Raw genomic sequence first — 9,099 nt, 5'->3', positions numbered from 1 at the left:
CTTCCGGGTTAAGCGAGCAGTGTGTCAAGAAGCAGTGCGGCTTGGCGAGGTCGTGTTTCGGATGGACGCATGGCTCTGGGACAATGGGACAAGACTGTAACTACCAATTGGGGAGAAAAAGGTGGTAAAAGTACCCACAAAAAGAAAAGCAGGTGAAGAAGGTAACAAAAATATCCAAATTTAACCAAATTAATTTCCGATACATATGAAATTGTTTGACTACAGAGGCAGCAAAACTGTACTTAAACGCTATGATACTCCCCTTACTTTACATACTGCTTGACTAGACTGCCATGAGAAGTGAATTAATAATTCCCTTAATAATAATTCCCTTAATTAAGAAATAACCCATTTAGTCAGACTGCTTTCACTGTGAGAGCTTCCTGTGTCTGGAAAACATTGCCATCAGACACACATAACTGCACCACCGATCGCACATTCACAAAAAACATAAAGACATGGCTAAAGGACAGTCAGACTTAGCTACAGTTGAAGTCAGAAGTTTACATACACCGTAGCCAAATACATTTGAACTCAGTTTTCACAATTCCTGACATTTAATCCTCGTAGGTCAGTTAGGATCACCACTTTATTTTAAGAATGTGAAATGTTGGAATAATAGCTGAGAGAATTATTTATTTCAGCTTTTATTTCTTTCACCACATTCCCAGTGGGTCAGACGTTTTGGGTAGCCTTCCACAAGCTTCCCACAATAAGTTGGGTGAATTTTGGCCCATTCCTCCTGACAGAGCTGGTGTAACTGAGTCAGGATTGTAGGCCTCCTTGCTCGCACACGCATTTTCAGTTCTGCCCACAAATTTTCTATAGGATTGAGGTCAGGGCATTGTGATGACCACTCCAATATCTTGACTTTGTTGTCCTTAAGCCATTTCGCCACAACTTTGGAAATATGCTTGGGGTCATTGTCCATTTGGAAGACTCATGTGCGACCAAGCTTTAACTTCCTGACTGATGTCTTGAGATGCTGCTTCAATATATCCACATCATTTTCTTTCCTCATGATGCCATCTATTTTGTGAAGTGCACCTATCCCTCCTGCAGCAAAACACCCCCACAACATGATGCTGCCACCCCCGTGCTTCACAGTTGGGATGGTGTTCTTCGGCTTGCAAGCATCCCCCTTTTTCCTCCAAACATAACAATGGTCATTATGGCCAAACGGTTCTATTTTTGTTTCATCAGACTAGAGGACATTTCTCCAGAAAGTATGATCGTTGTCCCCATGTGCAGTTACAAACCGTAGTCTGGCTTTTTTAATGGCGGTTTTGGAGCAGTGGCTTCTTCTTTGCTGAGTGGCCTTTCAGGTTATGTTGATATACAGTACTGTTTTACTGTGGATATAGATACTTTTGTACAGGATTCCTCCAGCATCTTCACAAGGTCCTTTGCTGTTGTTCTGGGATTGATTTGCACTTTTCGCACCAATTACGTTCATCTCTAGGAGCCAAATTGCGTCTCCTCCTGAGTGGTATGATAGCTGCGTGGTCCCATGGTGTTTATACTTGCGTACTATTGTTTGTACAGATGAACGTGGTACCTTCAGGCGTTTGGAAATTGCTACCAAGGATGAACCAGACTTGTGGAGGTCTATGGTCTTTTTATGAGCTATTGGCTAATTTCTTTTGATTTTCCCATGATGTCAAGCAAAGATGCACTGAGTTTGAAGGTAGGCCTTGAAATACATCCACAGGTACACCTCCAATTGACTCAAATGATGTCAATTAGCCTATCAGAAGCTTCTAAAGCCATGACATCATTTTCTGGAATTGTCCAAGCAGCTTAAAGGCACTGTCAACTTAGTGGATGTAAACTTCTGACCCACTGGAATTGTGATACAGTGAATTATAAGTGAAATAATCTGTCTGTAAACAATTGTTGGAAAAATGAGTTGTGTCATGCACAATGTAGATGTCCTAAACCGACTTGCCAAAACTATAGTTTGTTAACAGGAAATTTGTGGAGTGGTTGACAAACGAGTTTTAATGACTCTAACCTAAGTGTATGTAAACTTCGGACTTCAACTGTAGGTAGTTGGATGGTCTATTTACAGATGGGCTGTGTACAGCTGCAGCGGTCAGTAAGCTGCTCTGACAGCGGACGCTTAATGTTAGTGAGGGAGATATAAGTCTCCAACTTCAGTGATTTTTGTAATTCGTTCCAGTTATTGGCAGCAGAGAACTGGAAGGAAAGGCGGCCAAAATAGGTGTTGGCTTTGGGGATGACCAGTGAAATATACCTGCTGGAGTGCGTGCTACGGGTGGGTGTTACTATGGTGACCAGTGAGCTGAGATAAGGCGGAGCTTTACTAAGCAAAGACTTATAGATGACCTGGAGCCAGTGGGTTTGGCGACAAATATGTAGCGAGGACCAGCCAACGAAAGCATACAGGTTGCAGTGGTGGGTAGTATATAGGGCTTTGGTGACAAAATGGATGGCACTGTGATAGACTGCATCCAATTTGCTGAGAAGAGTGTTGGAGACTATTTTGTAAATTACATTACCGAAGTCAAGGATCGGTAGGATAGTCAGTTTTACGAGGGTATGTTTGGCAGCATGAGTGAAGGATGCTTTGTTTGCGAAATAGGGAGCCAATTCTAGATTTAATTTTGGATTGGAGATGCTTAATACGAGTCTGGAAGGAGAGTTTACAGTCTAGCCAGACACCTAGGTATTTATAGGTGTCCACATATTCTAAGTCAGAACCTTCCAGAATAGTGATGCTAGTCGGGCGGGTGGATGCGGGCAGCGATTGGTTGAAGAGCATGCATTTAGTTTTACTAGCATTTAAGAGCAGTTGGAGGCCACGAAAGGAGTGTTGTATGGCATTGAAGCTTGTTTGGAGGTTTGTTAACTTCTACTTCCTCCTAATCCCGGGTCCGGGAGCACCCCCACCAGTAAAAAAGCTGACTAGCATAGCCTAGCATAGCATCACAAGTAAATAGTAGCATCTAAATATCATTAAATCACAAGTCCAAGACACCAGATGAAAGATACACATCTTGTGAATCCAGCCATCATTTCTGATTTTTAAAATGTTTTACAGGGAAGACACAATATGTAAATCTATTAGCTAACCACGATAGCAAAAGACACCACTTTTTTTGTCCACCATTTTTTTCCTGCATAGGTAGCTATCACAATTTCGACCAAATAAAGATATAAATAGCCACTAACCAAGAAACAACTTCCTCAGATGACAGTCTGATAACATATTTATTGTATAACATATGTTTTGTTAGAAAAATGTGCATATTTCAGGTATAAATCATAGTTTACCATTGCAGCCACCATCACAACTCTCACCAAAGCAACTAGAATAACTACAGAGACCATCGTGTATTATCTAATTACTCATCATAAAACATTTCTTAAAAATACACAGCGTACAGCAAATGAAAGACACAGATCTTGTGAATCCAGACAATATTTCAGATTTTCTAAGTGTTTTACAGCAAAAACACAATATAGCGTTATATTAGCTTACCACAATAGCAAACATCACAACAGCAGTGATTCAAGTCAAAAATAGCGATAATGTATAAACCACCAAAATATATAAATTTTTTCACTAACCTTCTCAGAATTCTTCAGATGACAGTCCGATCACATTATATTACACAATGCATATAGAGTTTGTTCGAAAATGTGCATATTTAGCGGCACAATTCGTGGTTATACAATGTGATTAGTGGCCAAAACCTCAAGCAATCTGTCCGGCGCCATCTTGGAGAGGCACCTATTCTAATCGAAAACTATTCATAAACTTGACTAAAAAATACAAGTTGGACAGCAAATGAAAGACAAATTAGTTCTTAATGCAATTGCTGTGTTACATTTTTAAAATTGACGTTACTTCAGCATACAGCGTGCGCTAAAGCGAGACCGCACCGAAATACATGGCGGAATTATTATTTGACATTTGTCAACATAAATACGAATTAACAACATAAAGATTGCTTACTATTTGCCGAGCTTCCATCAGAATCTTGGACAAGGTGTCCTTTCTCCAGAACAACCGTCTTTTGGTTGAAAGATGTCCTCTTCTCATTGAGAAATAGCAGCTAACGATAGCCACCCACTGGAGAGGTGCCCAACTAGTGAAAGCGCGTCACACAGAAATCCAGGAAAATCGCAATAAACTGATATAAACTGCTATAAGCTGCTATAAGTCGGTTTAAATTAACTACCTTATGATGTCTTTAACACCTATAACGAATAAAAACATGACCGGAGATAAAGAACTGCTAAAACTAAAGCGTTTACAGGACGCCATTGTGATGTCCCCTTGCGCCAGATGCCGAGTTGAAAAGAATGGTACTTCCGTTCCATGATCATTTATAGTGGCCCAGATTGCGCAATCCACCCCATTCAAATTCTCCCCGCTTACTGACATCTAGAGGAAGGCGTATGCAGTGCATGTAGCCAGATGGCTTACATGGGGACTTATAAACTGGCCTCAGAACAGGGACCTCGATTTCTTAAATCTCACTCCCTGACAGGAAATGTGCTGCAGAATGAGTTCTGTTTCACTCAGAGAAATAATTCAAACGGTTTTAGAAACTAGAGAGTGTTTTCTATCCAATAGTAATAATAATATGCATATTGTACGAGCAAGAATTGAGTACGAGGCAGTTTAATTTGGGAACGTAAATATTACAAAGTTCCAACAGCACCCCCTATTGAGAAAAGGTACAGTGTCCAAAGAAGGGCCAGGTGTATACAGAATGGTGTCGTCTGCGTAGAGTTGGATCAAAGAATCACCCGCAGCAAGAGCGACATCATTGATATATACAGAGAAAAGAGTCGGCCCGAGAATTGAACCCTGTGGTTCAATTCTGAACTCTATCTGAGAAGTGTACTCTATCTGAAAAGTAGTTACTGAACCAGGCGATGCAGTTAGAGAAACCAAGGCTGTTCAGTCTGCCGATAAGAATGAGGTGATTGACAGAGTCGAAAGCCTTGGCCAGGTCGATGAAGACAGCTGCACAGTACTGTCTTTTATCAATGGCGGTTATGATATCGTTTAGGACCTTGAGCTTGGCTGAGGTGCACCCGTGACCAGCTCGGAAACCGGATTGCATAGCGGAGAAGGTACGGTGGGATTCGAAGTGGTCGGTGATTTGTTTGTTAACTTGGCTTTCGAAGACTTTAGAAAGGCAGGGCAGGATGGATATAGGTCTAGGTATAGATATACGTATGTTATTGTTTGGGTCTAGAGTGTCTCACCCTTTGAAGAGGGGGATGACCGTGGCCGCTTTCCAATCTTTAGGAATCTCAGACGATACGAAAGAGAAGTTCAACAGACTAGTAATAGGGGTTGCAACAATGGCTGCGTGTAATTTTAGGAAGAGAGGGTCCAGATTGTCTAGCCCAGCTGATTTGTAGTGATCAAGATTTTGCAGCTCTTACAGAACATCAGCTGTCTGGATTTGGGTGAAAAATAAGCGGGTGGGGCTTGGGCCAGTTGTTGCGGGGGGTGTAGAGCTGTTGGCCAGGATTGGGGTATCCAGGTTGAAAGCATGGCCAGCCATAGAAAAATTCTTATTGAAATTCTCGATTATCGTGGATTTATCGGTGGTGACAGTGTTTCCTAGCCTCAGTGGGAAGCTGATCTCAGGCCAGGTCGGTTAGAAAGTCTTTTATGGGTGGAGGTTCACTAATTAGCGGAGGAGTTGGGACCACCGCCTCTGATAGCTTGCACATTATTTGACAAATTTAGAGAGGGAAAAATCCTTTTTCTTTTTTTCAAAGTTTGGGTTTGGAATTCGTTGGAAGCAGCAAAGACCATTTTTATCTATTTATCGCAGTTAATGAACCATCAGTACTGTATCAGTTTTGTGGGACTTGGACGTGATTTAATTTTGCAAAAGAAAACTGATTAATCAATGATAATATTGAATCATACCCGGATAGGCTATCTGGGAATTAAAATGTAATTAACCTGAGAAGTTGGTTCATCTAGGTTAGTATGGGAAAGTTTAAAATGTCTCATTTACTTGGAAGAACATGAAAAGGATGTTCGACAATTTTTTTTTCTTTTTTTTTTTTCTCCCCTTTTCTCCCCAATTTTCGTGGTATCCAATCGCTAGTAATTACTATCTTGTCTCATCGCTACAACTCCCGTATGGGCTCGGGAGAGACGAAGGTCGAAAGCCATGCGTCCTCCGAGGCACAACCCAACCAAGCCGCACTGCTTCTTTAACACAGCACGCCTCCAACCCGGAAGCCAGCCGCACCAATGTGTCGGAGGAAACACCGTGCACCTGGCCCCCTTGGTTAGCGCGCACTGCGCCCAGCCCGCCACAGGAGTCGCTGGAGCGCGATGAGACAAGGAAACCCCTACCGGCCAAACCCTCCCTAACCCGGACGACGCTAGCCCAATTGTGCGTCGCCCCACGGACCTCCCGGTCGCGGCCGGCTGCAACAGAGCCTGGGGGCGAACCCAGAGACTCTGGTGGCGCAGTTAGCACTGCGATGCAGTGCCCTAGACCACTGCGCCACCCGGGAGGCCTGATGTTCGACAATTTAACTTATTAAATTGAATGAGACGATGATATCCAATCAATTGAGATTATCATAAGTGTGAACAGTAGTTTATATGTTAAGGTACATTCATCACCAGGTTCACATGTCTAATATCACTTTTGAAAGTAAGACCCAGGTGCAGACAATGTCGAAGTAACAAAAGTTTGTTAATTTGACTACAGGCAGGCAAAGGTAGAGGACGGCATGCAGGCTCAGGGTCAGGGCAGGCAGAAAGGACAAAACCGGGAAATCTAAAAAACAGGAAAATAGACAAGGCAGGAGCAATGGGAAAACTGCTGGTAGGTTTGAGGAACAAAACGAACTGGCAACAGACAACACATTTATAAATACACAGGGGATAATGGGGAAGATGGGCGACACATGGAGGAGGGTGGAGACAATCACAAAGACAGGTGAAACAGATCAGGGTGTGACACCTAAGGCCGAAGCCACATGGGATTCCCGCTGGAGGCGGGACTTCCGGCAGTATTGGATAGTAATGAATGTGCTTTGCAAAAGCAATTTTACTGATTAATCAATGTTAATGATAAATCAAACCTGTATAGGCTATTTGGAAATTAAACTTTAATTAAATTGTCTCATTTGTAGAAACCCATTCATTTGGATATTATTTAAAATGTTCATTGGAAAAAGGTAAACTTGGCCATTTTACCCCTTAGTTAAATTGAATGAGACATCGATATCCAATCAATTGAGACTGGCTGAATATCATAAGTAACCACTTGTTAAACGTGATCCACGTTTGGGTGTCACCTAAATAATAATAATTTTTTAAATTAATGTACTGCCAGAGAACAACACGGAGGCAACCTCCAGAACACACACACGGCTCACCAATTCCTGTCTACCACTCCAATAATGTATATAATAAACTGGGTGTATTATGTAATCTGCTTTTCAATTTTATATAGGCTGAATCAAAATAAATGCCTCATTCTATTTTAGATGCCGAGGCACCAAATATGTCGTGTCTCTGTTTATGATTAAATGAGATGACAGGCTATTTTATCAAATCGATCACCTAACGTTTAATTGATTACATGATTGAATTAAACCATGCAACTATTAACTCATTAATAACCTGGGGCACCACGAAGAGTGTATATAGAGCTGCTGTCTTCCGAATAAACTCTTAAAGATCTGAAAATGCTTTATATCAATAACAGTCAATCATTAATCGTCACCTTATTCAGTCTCATAGTACTTGGTTATCTGCACAAACCCTGGCTAACAATTTGAATCGGCAATACACAAATTGGCTTAATTATTTATTTAATAAATAATCACACAGAATTACATATATATACACAGGATAGATCATACATTGATTACTAATCATGTCATGAAAAGTCCCTGGTGGACTAATCCGATATGACGGCTGGTTACACAAAGGAGGGGGGTTTGGGTTTGAATGAAAGAGCGGAAAGACTGAGGGACAAAGGAATTGGGTCTCTATCGGACCTTGAGAAGCTATGCTACCATAAATACAGAATCTTAAGCATTCTAATAACCACCCATTCGGGAAAGGAAAATGCAATATATATATTTACTCTGAGCTGCGTTTCGATAGATGGAAGACTGGTTTGCCCAGCAGAGATCGCCATTGTCCTTTGAAGAATCTTTCTGGTCGTAGTGTTGTAGAGCGGATACGTTGAAGTACCCTGTCATTCTTAGCAGATTGTCTGTCCATTCCTAGTCCATGTACATTTGCAGCTGATAACTCAACGTCTAGGATGTATCACTTCTTCTTCAGTGAATAATAGTTAAAAGTTCCTTCCAAGTTGCCATAATCAGCTTGTGCTGTATTCTGGCTGGTTTAGTCGATATTCCCCATTTCAGCGTGGTCATCGTCACCTCCACGTTGAAATTCACCCTTCTAAACGTTAGGACAGCTGTAACGGCTGTTGGAAGGAGAGGAACAAGGTGCAGCGTGGTACGTGTCCATATTTATTTAATGAACACTGAAATAACAAAGAGAACGACTGAAACAGTTCTGGCTGGTGCAGACACACAACAGAAAACAATTACCCACAAAACACAGGTGGGATGAGGCTACCTAAGTATGGTTCTTAATCAGAGACAACGATAGACAGCTGCCTCTGATTGAGAACCACACTCGGCCAAACACATAGAAATATAAAACATAGAACAAAAACATAGAATGCCCACCCCAACACACGCCCTGACCAAACCAAAATAGAGACATAACAAAGGAACTAAGGTCAGGGCGTGACAACAGCAGTCCTCACATTTCTGGAACTAAATGTTAATGATCGTTATAGATGCTTTTGTACTGGGGAGGAGAAGGGGCATGTTTCATCCATCTAACCAATGTCTGTGCTCCCGTGGGTGGGGTTAATGATTGAGCAATTCTCTCATTTAGAAGCTAATATCACATTTTATCTTCTCACAAATAGTTTCATGTTTAATCACATAAGTTTTGCAACATTTTGATGTTGACTTTCAAAGATACAATTATGTCATCATATCATGAGTAACAATCCACCAAAACAATGACTGATCTGACATCAT

The sequence above is a fragment of the Salvelinus fontinalis genome, chromosome 2 (genome assembly GCF_029448725.1).
Source record: "Salvelinus fontinalis isolate EN_2023a chromosome 2, ASM2944872v1, whole genome shotgun sequence".
NCBI classification, from domain to species: Eukaryota; Metazoa; Chordata; class Actinopteri; order Salmoniformes; family Salmonidae; genus Salvelinus; species Salvelinus fontinalis.
The sequence above is the reverse complement of the archived record's forward strand: the minus strand, read 5'-3'. Positions refer to the sequence as shown.